Source organism: Sus scrofa, chromosome 5, assembly GCF_000003025.6.
Source record: "Sus scrofa isolate TJ Tabasco breed Duroc chromosome 5, Sscrofa11.1, whole genome shotgun sequence".
NCBI classification, from domain to species: Eukaryota; Metazoa; Chordata; class Mammalia; order Artiodactyla; family Suidae; genus Sus; species Sus scrofa.
Genome location: NC_010447.5, coordinates 96,381,475 through 96,400,540, shown reverse-complemented (window position 1 = coordinate 96,400,540; position 19,066 = coordinate 96,381,475). Strand labels below are relative to the sequence as shown.

The following is a 19,066-nucleotide window of genomic DNA, read 5'->3' as shown; positions in this document are numbered from 1 at the left end:
GTCCCTCTATTTCACAAAACAAAATCCCAGCCCCAATTGCATTTTATTTGTAAATGCTCTTTCTAAATTGACATCACATTTGCTACCTTGAAAGGGTAGACCTTGTTCATATGATACTGTGTGATTTATACATTTGTGTAGCCAAACTTCTATCATAGAAAAGGCACAGGTAGCCTTTTATTGAATTTCATCTTTATTATTACTAATTCAGTAATTTATTCTCTTTTTCTACTTCTTTCTATGCATCCCTCAAGTTATAAGGCCTATATTAATCTCTGTTACTCTACATTTCTTATCATAGTAACTGGGTAACATTATAGCTATTCTAAGACTTCTCCACTTTGCCACCAATGGGATTACGAGTTAGATAATTTTTTGTTGTGTGCATTATAAGATATTTACTAACATCTCTGGCCTCTACTCACTAGATATTAGTGGCAAGTTCCCCCTCTCCTGGTTGTGACAACCCAAAGTGTTTCCAAACATTAAAAAATGTTCCTTGGAGAACAAAATCACTCTGGCTGAGAATCACTGATCTATTATAATGCTTAAGTGACTTGATGAAGTTTACATGTGGAACTATGGTTCAAAACCCAAGTTTATCCATTGTTTACAGTTTTTGTGATCTTGAGCCTGTTTTATAACCTCTGAAATATAAATAGTACATTTCTTATAGAATTATTAGAATTCGATGTAATAATATGTTGTATAATAACAATTTATATCTTTTACTGTGAAGATTTGAAAGTAGCATTTAAAGACAAAAAGGAGAGAGATCATATTAAAATGTATGTATTTATTATTATTTCAGCTATTGAGCTGAATATCTGTTTATTTATTTGTTTTCTTTGTACAGCCGCACCTGTGGCATGTGGAAATTTCCAAACTAGGGGTCAAATCGGAGCTACAGCTGAGGCGTGTGCCACAGCCACAACATCAGATTCAAGCCACACCTGTGACCTCCACCACAACTTGAGGCAATGCCAAATCCTTAATCCATGGAGTGAGACCAGGGATCAAACCTGCATCCTCACAGAGACTACACTGGGTTCTTAACCTTTTAAGCCATAGTAAGAACTCTTAGCTGAATTTAATAATCATCTTGAAAATTAGTTGTTATAGCTTATAAAGTCATTATTACCATATTTTTTCTTCCACCTCTTATTCTTTTCAGGCATTTCTTTGGACCTAATACTTTGTAGAGGTACATAATATTTGGCCACCTTCTTTGTTATAATGCCTCATGCAATTAAGTAGAATTCTTGGGTCAAATGTCACACTTACTATAGTTATACCCAGTTATGTCCATTAGTTTATGCTTTTATTATCCATCCCAATTACTAATTGTTACTTTCAACTCAGTATATTTCTCCTCATTCATTGCCCACTAAAATTTGTTCCTGCTTAATAGGAAACTAGTTTGGCACTGGGAATGGTATCTAGTTGTTTGTATCTTAGCTCTTATTGGTCAGTATTAACTTAAGCATATCTAATGCTTATTCTTACCAGTCTGAAGTATTAGCCAACCTTTGGTGACCTGGTCTGCATAGCCTGGAAAGAATGGAAGCAGGGAAAACTATTAGGAGCCTATTTCAATAATCTATAAGAATGAGATTGCAATGAAAAGGAGATGCATATAAGAAATATGCAGCTCTGCTGTGGTGCAACGGTTTTGGCAACATCTTGGAAGTGCTGGGACAGAGGTTCTATCCTCAGCCTAAAACAGTGGGTTAAGGATCTGGCATTACCACAGCTACAGCTTAGGTTACAACTGTGACTCAAATCTGATCCCTGGCCCAGGAACTCCATACGCCGTGGGGCGGCCAAAAAAGAAAGAAAGAAAGAAATAGATCCATCAAATCTGCTTGGATGTCAGTGATGAACAGAGTTGTGTCAAGGTGTGTGTGACATCTGTAAGTTATTAGATTAAGGAATTAGGAGGGTAAAGAATAGCAAAAACTGATGAAGGGTTCATTCTGGAATAAGCTAAGTTTGAGAATTACACAGAAACTCAGGCCCAAATGTCCAGTAGGTAGTTAGATTAGTCCGATATAATATCTAGAACTTAGGGAGTTTTTAGCCAGAGCTAACCTTTTCATATATATATATATATATATATATATATATATATATATGACCAATTATATATACCCATATACTCTCTATATATGTCTGTGTTTGTATATGTATAGTAGTTAAGGCTTTAAGATAAACCATAAAAAAATCAAATTTTCAGGCACTGAAATTATTAGTATCATGTAAGTCGTCTCAGCTAGCCCTAGAATTTTTTTTTTTTTTTTTTTCTTTTTAGGACTGCACCTGCAGCATATGGAGGTTCCTGGGCTAGGGGTCAATACGGAGCTGCAGCTGCTGGCCTACACCACAGTCATAGCAATTAACAGATCTGAGCAACATCTGTGGACTGCACCACAGCTCAAGGCAATGCCAGATCCTTAACCCACTGAGCAAGGCCAGGGGTCAAACCTGCATCCTCATGTGTACTTGCTGGGTTTATAACCAGCTGAACCACAACGGGAACTCCCAAGCCCTAGAAATTTTTAAATAAATAAATTTTAAATAAATAAATTTTTAAATAAATAAATTTTTAAATAAATAAATGCTCCTTGTGAAAAAAATGATGGCAAATGGCAAGAAGTTGACAATGTTCTCAACACGTATTCCTGCAGTTCACAGACCATGACTTCATGACAGCTGTGTAATTTTAGTGAAATTATGAAGTAGAACAAAGCACTGTAATGTTGGATAAAAGTGCATCAAAATCAGTCTTTGAACTGAAAGACTTTATATAATAACATAGCTGCTACTGACAAATGCCTTTCCCTCAGTTTTTTTCAGTAGGAGGAGCTGTCATGTAATTCCACTCTTACATTAATTTCTAACTTCATTTGTGCCAACATAACAATCAGATCTGAATTTATGACCAGAAATTACTGCTCCTTTCATACCTCTCAAAATATACTTGTGATTGTTTAACTGAAATTTCATATTCGACAAAATTCCATTTAACCCAAAATCCTTCAAGTATTTTTCCTTTCATTGGTTGCTTTCACTAATTTGATAAGAATTTGTGAAAAAACTGGCACAAATGTTGTAAATTACTACCTACATTTGATGATTTAACATATGAAGCTTCAAGTATCAGTAGGATGAGTTAGCTCCCAATCGCAAGTAAAGAACAGTGTATTTTGAAACATTATTTTAAATTAAAGATTTGCTAATTCCATATCCATAGCTTGCCTTCACATAATGTAGTTGTACAGTTTGTGAATTAATACTATGGAAAAATCTAATATAAAGTAAAATTAATATATGTAGCTGTAATACAATATATGGATAGACAGACACACATATATATAATAAACTCAGTGTGAAATATTAAAAAATGTGTGAAATATAAAAAAAATATTTTTAGATCTCACAATCCTTTTGAATCTACCTATCAAGCTTTTTTTCCCTTGCCTTTGGTAAAAAGTTGGACATTTCCATATATTCAATTTAATCTTAAATAACAAAAAGTCCTGCTAATACTTTACTCATTTACATGACCTCGGTTCAGTATTTAAAAATGAATTTCTTGTCACAATGAAAACTGTGAACTTGGTGAAGTTACAAGTTTCCTCTCACCTAAAAGTGGCTTCTGCTAATGGAAACAAGAGAAGGAAGACAAAGTACTTATGTATTTACGAATGTACTTAGTGCCATTTTCTTAACTTTTTTGGATTGTTATATTGGATCTTTTTTCATCCCTCCTTTTTCAGTGTCTTCTCTTTTGGAACGCTGACCATCTTTAGTGCTACGATTGGATTGCTTTTTATTTTTTATGTGTGCATCCATTATAGTTATTTGATTTGTGGTTCCTATTTTATTTTGATATAACCATCTATGTTTGCAGAATTATTTCTGGTTGCTGGTCTCTTAATTTCAAATGCATTTTCAATATTCAGCATTTGTCCTTGTCTCAAGCTTGCTAGTTTAGATACCATATTTGCCAATGGGTGATTTCCTACTTTTATATTATATTTGTCTTTACCAGTGACCTTTTTCATTTGTAATATTCTCATTTCTAGTTGTGGCCTTTCCTTTTCTGCTTAGAGAAGTGCCTTTAGTAGTTAGTTATCATAGAGCTGGTTAGTTATCATAGAGCTGGTTTGAAGGTTTCAGCTTTTGCTTTTTGAAAAACTTTGGATCTCTCCATCAAATCTGAATGAGAGCTTTGCTGGGTAAACTTGGTTCTAGGCTCCTCCTCTTCCCAACCTCAAATATGCCTTGCCACTCGCTTCTGGCTTATAGAGTTTCTGCTGAAAAATCAGCTGTTATCCTTATGGGGGTTCCTTTGTACATTATATGTTGCTTTTCCTTTGTGACTTTTATTTTTTGTCTTTTTGCCTTTTCTTGAGCCGCTTCCGCGGCATATGGAGGTTCCCAGGCTAGGGGTCGAATCGGAGCTGTAGCCACCAGCCTACACCACAGCTCACAGCAACGCCGGACCCTTAACCCACTGAGCAAGGCCAAGGATCAAACCCGCAACCTAGTCGGATTCGTTAACAACTGAGCCACGACGGGAACTCCTCCCTTGTGACTTTTAATATTTTTTTCTTTGTATTTAACTTTTGCCAGTTTGATTAGTATGTTTTGCTGTGTTTCTCCTTGGGTTTATTCTGTATGGGATTCTCTGTGCTTCCTCAACTTTTGTGGGTGTTTTCTTTTATTAGGGAAATTTTTGGCTATAATCTCATCAAATATATTCTCTGACCCTTTCTCTCTCTCTTTTCTCCTTCTGGAATCCCTATGGTATGAATGTTGGTATGTTTAACGTTGTCCGAGAGGTCTCTTAGACTCCTCAGCTCTTTTCATTCTTTTTTTCTTTTTTCTTTTCTGTGGCAGTGATTTCCATCATTTTGTCTCCCACTTCACTTCCTTGTTCTTCTGCCTCCATTATTGTACTATTGATTCCTTCTAGTTTATGTTCTAATTCAGTTATTTTGCTATTCATCTTGCTCTTCAAATCCTCTAGCTCTTTGTTAAGCATTTCTTTTAAGTTCTTGCTCTATGTCTCCATTCTTTTTCTAATACCTTGGAACACCTTTACTATAATCACTCTGAATGCTTTTTCAGGTAGATTCCCTATCTCCTCATCTTCTGTTTTTGTGTGTTTTTGTCTTGTTCCTTTGTCTGAAAGCTACTTCTTTTTGTCTCATAAAGTCTACCTGTCTGTTTATTGTCCCCTTGAGAGCAGGTGTGCACATGCAGCAGCAGGTGCCCAGTCCTGGAGTTCTCAGGGGTGGCAGTGGTTCACATGTACCCAGAGCATGTGGTGGGAGCAGCAATATCACCTTACCCCTCCTGGGGAAGAGTGGCTGCTAGGAATGGAGTCTGTGAGGAAGGTGGCAGTGATTTACTCTTCACAGGATTGCTTTTGCAGCATACAGGGGGGCAGCAGTGGCTTCTGTGACCCCTCATGCTACCAGGTAGCTCTCAGGAGTACTTCCTTTAGCTGGCAATGTCCGCAGCTGCTCCCGTAGTCCCTCCCTTTGCTGGGGAGACTTTGGGGACTGTTTTCTGTATGTGTCGGGGCAGGTGCCATTCCACAGTCACTCCCTTTGTTTAGCTACTCTAGGAATCTCTCTCTGTAGCCCCAGGCGGGGGTGCTGCTCCCTAACTGTTGCTAAAAGGCTCTCTCTGTAGGATGTGAACTTCTGGCAGTCCCTCCCCCTGCCCAGTTGCTGGCAGACACTGTGGATCCGTGGGCCTCCTGCAGCTCCCTTGGCATGGAATGAGCACCACTGGCATGGGCACCTCCAGGGCCACTGGCAGGAGCCACAGAGCTTGTGTTTTTTTTCCAGCCAGGCAGTCCATAGAGCCCTCAGAAAGCATGCACCAGCAGCCCTGTTGCAGCTCTTATGGCATGGGATGAGCACTGCTAGCACAAACCCCTTTAGAGCCACTGGCTGGAACCAAGGAACTTGTGATTTTCCTAGTTGGACAGTTTGTGGTGCCCACAGGCAGTGTGCACTAATAGTCTTCTCTCAGACCTGCTGGTGTAGAACAGGCACAGAACAGGCACGTCCAGCACAGGGGCTACTGGCAGGAGCTGTGGAGCTTGTGTTATTCCCTTGGGCAGTTACTGTGTCTGCTCTGAATTCTTTGTAACCCTAGGGAAAGGGATACTTCCCAGCTGTTGCTAGGCAGCCGCTGCTGCTGTGTGACTCCCACAGCGGAAGCTGACAGTGTCCTACAGCTTGAGAGCGTGTGCAGGGAACATGGCTGTAGTGTTGGATCTCACCCCTTCCCTCCAGCACCCCCAAACAATGGCACCCAGCCTCTAAGCTCAACTGGGGTTGTCGCATCTTACACCCTCAAATGTGGTCGCCCTATACTGTAGTCCCTCCAGGCTCTTTCTGCACTGCCAACCCATTTTTTCCCATGTGGCCAACCCCAGCTCTTTCTTTGTGTCTGATCTCTAAGGCCAAAGTTTTAGTTGGCACCTGCATGTGGTTGGTTTAGCACTGAACTTTTTGCAGGATTGTTTCTGTTTTAACTGCTTCGCACTGCTTCACACTGATTGTCTAGACTTCCTCCTCCATCCTAGAGGTGGGGGGACTTCCCAGGGTGCAGGAGCCATTCTGTAGGTCTTCATGTCATTCTTGTTGAGGAATTGCTTTATATGTGGCCTTATTTTTGATTTATTCATAGGGGGAGGTGAGCCCACGGTCCTTTCTCCTAGCTAGCACATTTCCATCACTGACTTTATCAAGGTAGATCCTGATTAAGGCTGTATCCTTCATCATCCATCCTTCTCTGCCTATTTATTGTACTGATCAGATTCTCACCTCTGTTTCAACCATCATTTCAAAATAATGAATTCTTAAAATCCTATCACCATTAATTACATCCATCTGAAATTCCAGATATTTCAAAATTTTATGTGAGTGTGCAGTTTTGTCAAGCTCAAAAATCTTAGGCTTAAAAAAAAATCCACTGAGTAAGAGAGTATTTATGCTACACATTGTGCCATCTTGTCAAACTCCACAAAATATAAAGTCAGATTTTTATCAAATTAGCTTCTACTACTAAACTACTTCTTTGTGCTAATAATACTAGCATTCTCTCATATACATTAATTTTCATGTGTTAGCTTATCTTATTTTTTTCCATTATTTTATGCCTGGAGCCAAGCTATTTTGGAAGCTACAAAACCCAGGAAAACTTTGAGTCTTGTCTTAAGGGAAGAACGTGACAGTTAGCCAAACATGTAACAGTAAATGATAAATTTTCTAGTTATAGTATGAAAAGCATGGTAAGAACTACATATGTGTCTAATAGGAAACAAATCTGAAGAGTCAGAAGATGCCTCTATAATTCAGTCTGTGTGATTTTAAAAAGAAGGTCAGTGAATTTGGCTTTAAAGTAGGTTAATTTGTCAGCAAAAGAGTATGGGAAAAGAAAGAGCTTCCTTGTCAGAAAGAATAGCAATTATAGACATGAAGTCACCTGAGCATGAAACATTTTTAGCCTAACTTCTACTCTTGCCTTTCCTCCCATAATCAATTTGTCACGGAGTCTTTTACTCTGACTTCAGAACACTCCTCTCACTTTCTCCATTTCCTTTGCTACCACTTGGACTTTTGTTAACTCTTACCTGGATTTATCTCTTGAATTCTGAACTGATTTTCCTGCCATTACTGTCTTCGGATTCTAGCTCATCCTACACAGGTAGATAGATGAAGATATAGAACAGAGGATTGTACCAGGAAGCAAAATAGAAGGGAAATTTTTTTCTAGTGAGTTCAGTAAAAATCAGAGAAAGAGGCTGCAATTTGAAGAAATTTGGGAGTACCCATCATGATGCAGTGGAAACGAATCCAACTAGGAACCATGAGGTTGTGGTTTGATCCCTGGCCTTGCTCAGCTGGTTAAGGATCTGGTGTTGCCATGAACTGTGGTGTAGATTGCAGATGTGGCTCAGATCTGGCATTGCTGTGGCTGTGGTATAGGCTGGTGGCTACAGCTCCAATTAGACCCCTAGCCTGGGAACCTCCGTATGCCATGCGTATTGGCCCTAAACAGATAAAATGACAAATAAATAAATGAATAAAATAAATTTGATTTCGAGTTGAAAAAAAAGAGAAAATAATACAACTAAAATCCATATAGAGGCAAAAGCTTGTGTAATACCATACAAGCATAAATATCTTATGTACTAATATATTATATGTAAGATAATATATATCTTGAGAGCGATGAAAACATACTTATGGTAGGAGAAAATGTGTGCAAATTTGAATAACTAGGAATAATTTGAAGCACTCCTAGAGTGAATGTTGAGCTTTTTAAGTTGAAATCAGAGGTGTTTGGGTAGTTTTAGTGAACTTTTAGTTCTATCCTTCTATTTTATATACCCACTGCATTTATTAGGGTTTTCCAGAGAAATATAATCAAAAGGGTGTGTGTGTGTGTGTGTGTGTGTATGAGGGGGCATTTTAAGGAACTGGCTCACATCATTATGGAGTGGAGCAAATAAAAAATCTGTAGGGTCATCCATCAGGATAGAGACCCATGGAAGAGCTGGTTTTGTAGTTCAAGTATGAAAGCCATAAAGCTAGAGCTTTAGTCAGATATAGCTGCCATTACAAAATACCATTGACTAAGTAACTTAAACAAGAGAAATTTATTATTTTATAGTACTGGAAACTGAGAAGTCCAAGATCAAGGTATAGCAGTTCATTTTCTAGTGAGACTTGTCTTCCTGGATTACAGATGACCATCTTCTTGGTGTGTCCTTACAAGCGAGAGACAACTCTCCTCTCCGTCCCTCTTTTCTTCCCTTCTCTCCTTTTCTTTTCTTCCTCCACCTCCTCCTCCTTCTCCTTCTTCCTCTTCCTCTTCCCCTTCCCCTTCTCCTCCTCCTCCTTCTCCTTCTTCCTTTTCCCCTTCCCCTTCTCCTTCTTCCTCTTTCCCTTCCCCTTCTCCTTCTCCTTTTTCTTCTCCTTCTCCTTCTTCTTCTTCTTCCTCTTCCTCCTTTCCTCCTCCTCTTCCTCTTCTTTCTTCTTCCTCTCCTTTCTTCTTCCTCTCCTCCTTCTCCTTCTCCTCCTTCTCCTTCTCCTTTTTCTTCTCCTTCTTCTTCTTCTTCTTCATCTCCTCCTCCTCCCCTTCTCCTCCTCCTTTCTTCTCCTTCTCTCTCGGTCTCTCCCACCCTCCACCTCTTTTCATAAATGGCCACTAATCCTATCAGGTTATTACTCCACATTATTACTTTCGAAAAGCCCTATCTCCAACCACCTTAATTACCTCCTAAAATCACCTTAGTTACCTCTACTTAAAAATATAGTCACATTGGGGGTTAGGGCTTCAATATATAAATTTTAATACATTTTGGTCCATAGCACCTGAGAAGAGCTGATGTTTTAAGTTCAACTTTGAAGGCTTCTACTGGTGGAATTACTTCTTCTTACTCAGTTGAAGCCAGTCTTATGTTCTACTCAGGTCTTTACCTGATTGGAGAAGCCCAACTACATTAAGAGAATCTGCTTTACTCAAATATCACCGATATAAAGGTTAGCTTCATCCAAATATGCCCTCACAGAAACATCCAGAATAATGTTTGACCAAATATCTGGCACTGTAGTCAGGTCAGTACATTAAATTAACCATCACACCCTGTTTCCTCCCAAACTGTTTTCCTCTTTTCTTTAATGTACCTCAAAATATCCTTTCCCCAAATGTTTACTTGCCTGGAATATGCTGTTTTTCTACCTCTACTCAGAAAATTTCCACCCATTTGCTAAGACAGATCAAACGCCATCGCTTTCATAGTGGTTCCCTTGATTATTACCAGAAGCAAATACTATGTCTTTCTGTTTTAAAGTCCCTAGTAATTTGCAGTATTCATGTAGTTCTTACCATAAATAGAGACACTGCTTATGTGCTTATATGAGTTTCATTACTGGATTTTCAGCAGTTTATCAGTAGAGTGTCAAAAGTAGTGTCTTCCACTGTTTCCTATCTATGCATATTTTCTGTTTCTTCATGTTGCCAACATAGGGACGCTAAGGTTCAGTTGTGGTTCAGCTCTTCTACTTTGGGGTAGAATAACTAGAGGAATTATGAGCAAAAAGAGTTAGTGAAAAATCAAATGCATTACAGGTCCATGATGTCTGAAATGTTTTAAATTACACAATTATATATACTTACATTCGAATAAGAGGCAATAAACAATTAAATCATTCTGTATAATATTACATATTGGTTTTATCAATATTTAAACATGTTTTTACAGAAATCTATTTTGATATTCTAGAGACACAGGAGGAAATATTCTATAACATCACATCTCTTACAATGCAAAAACTATAAATTTAATCTAAACATACTGTAATAATATTCTAGTGTCCTTGTAACAAATTATCACACACTGGATGGTTTTAAACAAGTGCAATTTATTGTCTCACAGTTTTGGAGATCAGATGTCCAAAATCAAGATGTCCCTGGCCTTTCAAGGCCGTAGGGGAGAATGTGTCCAGTGACTTCTCCTAGTTCTCTTGTCACCAGTAACCACTGGCATTCGTTGCTTTATGGTCATCTAACGCCAATCTCTGCTTCTGTAGTCAAATGTCATTCTTCATTTCTTTATCTTATCATCATCTTCTTATAATGACACCGATAATATAATATCTGTTTAAGGACTCAGCCTGCTCCAATACGACTTCATCTTAACCAATTACATCTGAAAAGAACCTATTTTCAAATAAAGTCACACTCTGAGGTATTGGGAGTTAGGACTTGAATATACCTTTTCAGGGGACATATTTTAACCCCTAAAATGGTCAAAATAAGAATGTTTCCTTTTAGGTGAAGCAGAAATGAATCTGACTAAGAACCATGAGGTTGTGGGTTCGATCCCTAATCTCACTCAGTGGGTTGAGGATCTGGCTTTGCCATGAGTTGTGGTGTGGGTCACAGACGAGGCTCAGATCCTGTGTGCTGTGGCTGTGGTGTAGGTCAGTAGCTGTAGCTCAGATTCAACCCCTAGCCTGGGAACCTCCATTTGCCACGGGTGTGGCCCTACAAAGAAAAAAACAGTTTCCTTTTACATTCAGAAATATCCTAAAACATTAATAGCTCACATATTTATTTATTGATTGATTGATTTTTGATTTTTTAGGGCCTCACCTGTGGCATATAGAAGTTCTCAGGCTAGGAGTCGAATCAGAGTTGCAGCTGCTAGCCTATACCACAGCCACAGCAATATGGGATTCAAACTGCATCTGTGACCTACACCACCGTTCACGGCAGCTCTGAATCCTTAACCCAATGAGCAAGGCCAGGGATTGAACCTGCATCTTCATGGACACTAGTTGGTTTCATTACCACTGAACCACAACGGGAATACCAACAGCTCACATTTTTTTTTTTTTTTTTTAGGGCAGCACCTGTGGCATATGGAGATTCCCAGGCTAGGGGTCCCAGGCTAGGGGTCCCAGTGTGCCACAACGGGAACTCCACCAGTGGCTCACGTTTTTAAATGACTATCTCAGTGGACCTAAAAATTATTTCATTAAATTTAAGATGCATTCCTGATTATAAAAGCAAAACCAAACAAAAGCAATTCTTAAAAACTAGAAGTGAAAGGATATGGATATTTGCAAAAAATTATTCTATTAGATTGACTAAAAAATTTACTAAAGAACTGTTTGAATTCATAATGATAATGGATCTTAAACATAATATATACAAATTGAATATTTTCATGACTACTCCAAAAACATTTAGAAAATGGGTCAAAAATACCTTTCACTGAAGTTCCCATTGTGACGCAGTGAAAACGAATCTGACTAGTGACCATGAGGTTGCAGGCTCAATCCCTGGCCTCACTCAGTGGGTGAAGGATACGGTGATGCAGTGAACTGTGGTATAGGTCGCAGCCGCAGATCCTGCGTGGCTGTGACTCCTATGTGACTGGGAACCTCCATATGCCACAGTTGCTGCTCCCCCCACAAAAAAATAAAAAAGCCAAAAAAAAAAAAAACCACGCAAACCTTTCACAACTTTTGATAAATTTTACAAGAATAGACAATTTCATATATTACCTATATATATATATAAAAAGACTTAAATATATTAAGTCCTATATCCTGTTTCTTGATGGGAAGACAATGTTTAAAATCTGATATCAGCTCTGCATAATCACACTTTAGTCTGATATAGAGCAACCTTGATTCTGCAATTGATGGACTGTTTATGAATAAAAATTTGCTCATCCCCCCAAATGATTTCCAACGTTTTTTTTGAGAGTTTCCCAGGATGAGGCATGTTTAGAACAGATCTCTCTTTCTTCCTCCCAAGACCTCTTGGTGTTCTTGTTTTACTGTATTGCATATAAAACTTATACCGTCATCTCTCTGCTGGTCACAACTCAACTCACTTGGTCCCTGCCACTGCTACCCTCATCTGGCCTCAAAGGTGACAGTAATCACCGCTTTTCTTTTCTTCCAAGAAAACCAGACCTTGATTTCAACTGAATGACTTACAGCAGCTTCTTACCCTCAAGTCAAACTGGTGTTCTCTTACCAGTCAAAATATTCCATGTCTCCATATGGTAGAGTCCAGAATAAACTTTCACCTGCCCTTAAAGAGAGAAGGATAGTGGGGATTCTTTTTTATTAATTTCAGGGGAATATTTATCACCTACTAATGAATAAATATTGTTTTACCTGAATATGCTCAGCTATATCGTGCAAAGAACTTTCAGAAACAGAAAAATAAAACTTAAGTTTCTGTCTTTAAAGTATTCAGAGGATGAGATTGGAGTTCCCATTGTGGCGCAGCAGAAATGAATCTGACTGGGAACCATAGGGTTGTGGCTTTGATCCCTGGCCTCGCTCAGCAGGTCAAGGGTTCGGTGTTGCCCTGAGCTGCAGTGTAGGTCACAGGCGCGGCTCGAATCTGGCATTGCTTGTGGCTGTGGCAGAGACCAGCAGCTACAGATCCAATTAGACCCCTAGCCTGGGAACCTCCATATGCCACGGTGTGGCCCTGAAAAGACAAAAAGACAAAAAAAAAAAAAAAAAAAAAAAAAAAAAGGAAAGAAGAAATGATGAGATTATCATAAAATTACAACTAGAGAAAATGCAAACAATATATAATTAGTTGCTCAATTACATGGGATAGAACATAAATGTAATAAAAGGAGAGGTTAAGCAAGATAATTGCTAAGCGGTTTGAGTCTTTAAATGTGGGGCTCCTGCCATTAGTATTTTAAGTGACAAAAATAACTTATATAGTTTGAGTATCCCGTGTTACGGAAACCATAATTTTCTCAGTCTGTTTCACAATGGAACGTATTTCTGTAATACTTTCATTAAAATGACCTTTATGGAAATCCAATTGGTCACCCCCATCCTTTTGCTATTCAGTGTGCAGAATCCATGATGACTGATCACGCGTTAATGTAATGCCCATTATCCCAAATAATACTACCTGCTATCTTGGAAGGTGGGAATTACCATCCTTACATCAACACTGGGGGAAATGAATCCAGGGATTGGAAGCCGTTTGGCTGATCACACCATAAGTGATGCACAAAACCAATGTAAGTTCCTGGACTCCTCAGGGAGTGGCAGAGAAGAGGAGGGACAGCCTGAGTCAGGGATGGTGAAAGTGGTTTTTTTCCAAATAGAAAACACTTTTTGGAAAGTAGAATAAATATCCCAGGAATAAATCTGACTTAGAAGAAGCAGAAAAGTAAATGTTTCATACTAAATTTTAAGAAAGGAAAAATAGAAGAGGAAGAGAAATGTATCTTACAGAAACAAAACATGATAGAGGATGAATCAACTGAGAAACCATAGGAAACAGTGATATAGGAAGGAAGATAACTCCTTCAATATCTGCCCACCTCTTATATCTTCATCTCTATTGCTTACCCAAATACTTCTAGTAAAAATGAGCATTTTTACATGTCCTGCAAATTATGAACTCTTTAGACACTGAGTCTTTGACTTGTTCTTCTTTTTGGTCCAATATCATCCTAGTCCTAATTGTAGATAGTTATTTCTATCATAAAGGGCCATGCCATGAATAGGGAAAATCAGATTAAAGAAAAGCCTTTTTTGTAAATTAAGAATGTACACACAGAAATGTAAAAAATATCAGTCTAATGTTAATGCTTACACATATAACTGCTACTCCATGTGCATCAAGGAAACCAAGGAATGTTGTCCAGAACAACTTGAGTCTCCAGACTAAAAGGAACTACTGAATACTCAGTAGATTCTGAAATTTTATCCTGGGGAAAAAAGAGAAAACTCTAAAATCTCCAGGGAGAGAAAGAATGAAAAAGGTGATATAAAGGTGAATGAATGGGAAAGGTATAAGGTTTCTGATCTGCTAGATCAGTGAAATAAAGCCATCAAAATACTAAAAGAAAATGGTGTGCCACCTAAAATTCTCTAACCAGTCTATTAACTTAGTAGGAGTCTATAGCAAAGACATTTGCAAATATGCTACATTTTTTAGAGATAAAAATACTTTTATGAATATAGGAAATATTAATTGATGTTGAAAGAAACTCAAAGGATAATTTGAATATATTGTCTAACAGGAATACTAAAATGAATTTGCAGGTGTGGAAATTGTCGACCCCCGTAGGGCACACAAGGTGATGTTTGAGGCCATCTTTTCTTTTGGGCAAAATCACACTTATCTCTCTATGCTGGACAAAATTCACTTGGGTGATTATGGAAAAGAGGATTTGAATGACTATCGATTTTAGTACACCTCGACTTATACCCTACACAACCCTAAAATGGCTTAGTTGAGTGGAAGATCGTCAAAGAAGCACACGTGTATCATCAGACACTCTCTAAAGGACTTGCTGGCCAAGGCTCAGAACTCCACTGAAAAGACACTCAATAATCTCTTTGTCCACTTCCAATTCAGTGACATTTTTCTCCTGACATGAAAGAGAACTCTCAGTTTTAAATTCTTAGGCATTTAGGAAGCCAGTGAAAGATGATCTTCAATAAAACAGAGAGTAATTCAAGAAAATGAATTTTCTAGAGGATAGGTGATTCCTCCGGTTCCATTGCTTGATTGCTGCAGGAGAGCAGAAAAGCTTCAAGATGACAGCTCAGCAGCATTCACAGAAGACAACCAATCATTAGGAGCAATGTGAAAAAAATTTAAGTACAATTATATATTGTCTATATACAGGATCACTGGAGAAAATTAGTCCCAGACTTTGACAGATCTGCTGCTGTATTTAGAAAAGAAGCAGTAGATACCCAGAAAGCTAGACAAATGAAATAATGCAATTATTAATGCCAGGGAAAAGGCTTTTTCATAAGAATATAAAAATAAATACAATACAATGCTTGGCTGATAATAAGGCATATTTGTATATCACAATAAAATAATGACTTATTTGACTTAATGCATGCTTATTATGTGACTACATTGGGCTATTGGATGCTGGGGAAAAGTACTTGAAATAAGAGAGCTAAACCATACTATAATGAGAAGTTAATAAATAATGTCAAAATTTGATAGATTAGAAAAAAAAACCTTATGAACATTACTTCTTAAAAATATTTAAAATGCCTGTAAAAAAATGATTGAAATATTTGCAAAATTGTCTTGGGGAAGAAGATCTAGGTGAAGTGAGAATTGAAGAGTATGCCCTTAGCTTTCCTTAAAAGGCTTAGCTTTATTTGAATTCTCAAATATGTGTATTTATAATAATGACAGAAATGCAAAACAATTTAAAATGAAATGAACAAAAATATAACTACACAGTGTATGTAGTAGAAGTGGGATTAATATTGGTTGGTAAAGTTGGGAAATTATTCTTAGTTCATAGGTAACATTTGATTTGGTATTTTTGAGATTCAGAATTTTCTTGATGGAAAAAGAAATAAGGACTTTTTTTCAGTATAGAAAATATTATGTGAGCTGGTCTCTGCTATTTAGATAAGTAGTTTTACTGAGTTATTAAATATAATTTTGTATTCAGTTATCTCTGACATATCCAGACTACTTCCATAAAACATATCTATATGTAATGAAATGCACGAAGATTACAAAATTTAATCCCTGTATTCTTGCTTTCTGTAAATTACATAGATTTATGAGTGACTTTTCTGATAGTTTAACTCGCATTGTTCAGGAGAGAACAAAAAGGAGAATGACTTACATGTGGATTGACATAAAGAATCTCCACATTCTTGTATGGAAAGCAAATCCTTAATATATGCAAGCATATATTTTCTTATAAGCAGATGTTGACATTACAAAATAACAAGTAATTGAGCACAGATGGTATGCTTGGCATACTAAAAATGCTTAAAGGAGAGCACTTAGCACAGATTTTCTTTGCAGTTAGAATTCTTTTGGCTTTAAATATTCCAGATCTCTTTCTCACTGAGCGCCTCTTTGTAAAGGGAGTGTTCTGAGCCGGTATGAAAATAATAAGATACTAAATATTAAATCGTTAAATTACATTTATTTGATGAAATAAAAGTGATTTGTATTCCAAAAATCAACCTCAAAACAATGATGCTACATAGCTTAAGTATAAATATACATTAGCATTATGTATAAGTTGCATTCCAATCTCTGTATTTTTATTTCCAATTTTTATTTTAGTGATATGATTATTACATTCATTTCTCTTAGTCATTGAGCAAATTAAGCTTAAACTTGCTGTGATGATAGTTTAATATTGCTGATAATTGCAGTGAATTAGATTCACAGGAGAATAAAATAGTGTCTACTTTCTCCTATTAATGTTTCCTGTTGAAATGTGTCTAACTACTTAACCAAAATACTAATGAGAGAGAACATTGAGGAAAAAGTAAACTCTTAATTCAAGCTAGGAGATAGATAATGGCTTCAAATTAGCATTTTATGTAGCAAAATAGTGCTAATTTTCCTTTTTAAAATATAACACAAAGACAACCACACCAGTTTCATAGCATTGATTTCTAAAAATGTTGAAAGATATATGGGAAGCTTTTTTCTCCTTAAGAAAGAGGAGAGAGGGGAGACTATATCACAAATTTCTGGGCTGTGCCAGATTTTTTGTGTTCAATTGACAAAGGACTTGAATTATTTTATGCCCCAAAGCCATCTCTTCCACGCAAAGTTTTTCCCGTTGACTTCAAAGTGGGAGGCACAGGAGTGCATATTAACATTGAAATGGATGAAAAACAGATTCAAATTTTTGAATGAGCATAACAAGTTGAAAGGCAGCTCGTAGAAATAGATCAGTCAGTCTGACAGACCATTTGAATCTCTATTATATTAAATTCAAATGAACATTTTTTTTTTTTTTTTTTTTTTGCCGTGAATGTGGAAAATCTCAGACAGTAGAAATGCATAGTCACAAGACGGGGGGGGGAAAGAGAAGCATTTAACTCCTTAGATACAATGAAATATTACTGTGACAACGAAGCAGGCAGAATACTCTTTGCATCCCATGCTAGCTACATCTCAGGATATAAAGGGATTCTGAGGACCTAACAGTTCTTAATCATTCTCATAGACAATTTTTTAAAAATTAAGACCCTAGAAGATAACTCTGGTGTTCTCCTGAGTTTACATTTTGGACAAGGAATGCCTCATGTAAATCTCTTAAGAGAAAAGAGGATGGCATGGAAGGTGTATTTGAGGAGCTTTGCTTAACATTCTTCATCTGCATATCAAAATTTTCTTTCAACTCTAGGGTAAAGGATTGCTAATTAACTTGATTCATCACATATTTATTGAACATGTTATGACAGTGAACTTGTTGCTGCAAAACAATCATTGCAAAAGCTGTATTCACCAAAATTTGAGGCCACTATAATACTGGAGAAGAGAAAGTATGGATCAACAGGACACAAAATTTGAAAAATTCCAAAAAGATAGGATTGGCTAATAGGATTGGGTAAATTTTAAAATCAGAACTGAGGACTCTGCAGCTGAAGCGTTCAGAGTGAGGGATTTCACCCATCACCGTGCCAGCTAAGCTCCAAGTTTAACTAGTACCAATTGCAGAAAGAGCATCATTAAAGGGATCATTAAAGAACTGCTTTCCGAATAGTTGTCCTTCTCCTCCTTATTGCCATGGAAACAGAAGAGCTATTTAGGAGAGGGAGATGACAGAGCACTATGGCTCCATCCCCTTCTAACAGTGATACTCAACCGTGGAGGCATTATTGGGATTAGAAGGGGAGCCTTTTTACAAAGGTCGAACTCTCAGTCTGCCCTCCCCAGGTAGTCTGTCTGATTGAATTGGTTTTTACAGAATCCAGAAGTCAGTATTTATTTATTTATTTTTTTTGGCCATCTCTGCAGCATAGAAAAGTTCTTAGGCCAGGGATCAAACCTGAACTACTGCTGTGAGCTATGCCACAGCTTGGCAACTCTGGATCCTTAACACACTGTGCCATCGTGGGAACTCCAGAAGTCAGTATTTTTAATAAAACTTCTCATGTAGGTAGGAATTTTTTTACCCTGGATTCACTGGGAAATTCTCACCATCTAGAAGAGCTCCTAACACATAGCAGAAACTCAATCAATGCTGGCAGAGTGAAGGGATAAATAATAATCAGATTGCCTTTGGGAAAAATATTAATAACTAGATAGTTGTATATAATTGAGGGTAAGGTCACAGTCCTGAAGAAAAAACAAGTCATCCTAGAATTTTACACATAATTGAATTATCAATCAAATGCAAAAAAAAAAAAAAAAGTAAGCATGTTTGGACTATGCATACACAATTTATTACCAAAGCAATCCATGTGAGAGCATGACTCAAGGTCATGCTTTAAGCAAATAAAAAAGAAATCCAAGAATTAGAGCACAGGATATAAGTAGCATTTGAAGACAATACAGATGTAGTAAATAAAATTTCAAATAATTAAAAGAGAACCCAGTAGACCTTGTCACTTGAAAGATTCTCATTGCTGCAGGAAATTTCATGAAGTTTACATTTTCTTTATTTGATCTCCAATCACACTATTGGTTTTCATAGTAAATAATTTTATAAATAAATTCTCAATGCTGT

The 19,066-nt window shown here is 37.2% G+C and overlaps 1 long non-coding RNA gene across 1 annotated transcript in view; it reads left to right on the top strand.

The window, feature by feature from the left end:
* Nucleotides 1-18,365, top strand: part of LOC110260806 — a 285,776-nt gene extending 267,411 nt beyond the window's left edge. Inside the window, exon 3 of the long non-coding RNA XR_002344280.1 lies at nt 14,643-18,365. This is a non-coding gene — a long non-coding RNA (uncharacterized LOC110260806). The remainder of the gene's footprint in view (nt 1-14,642) is intronic.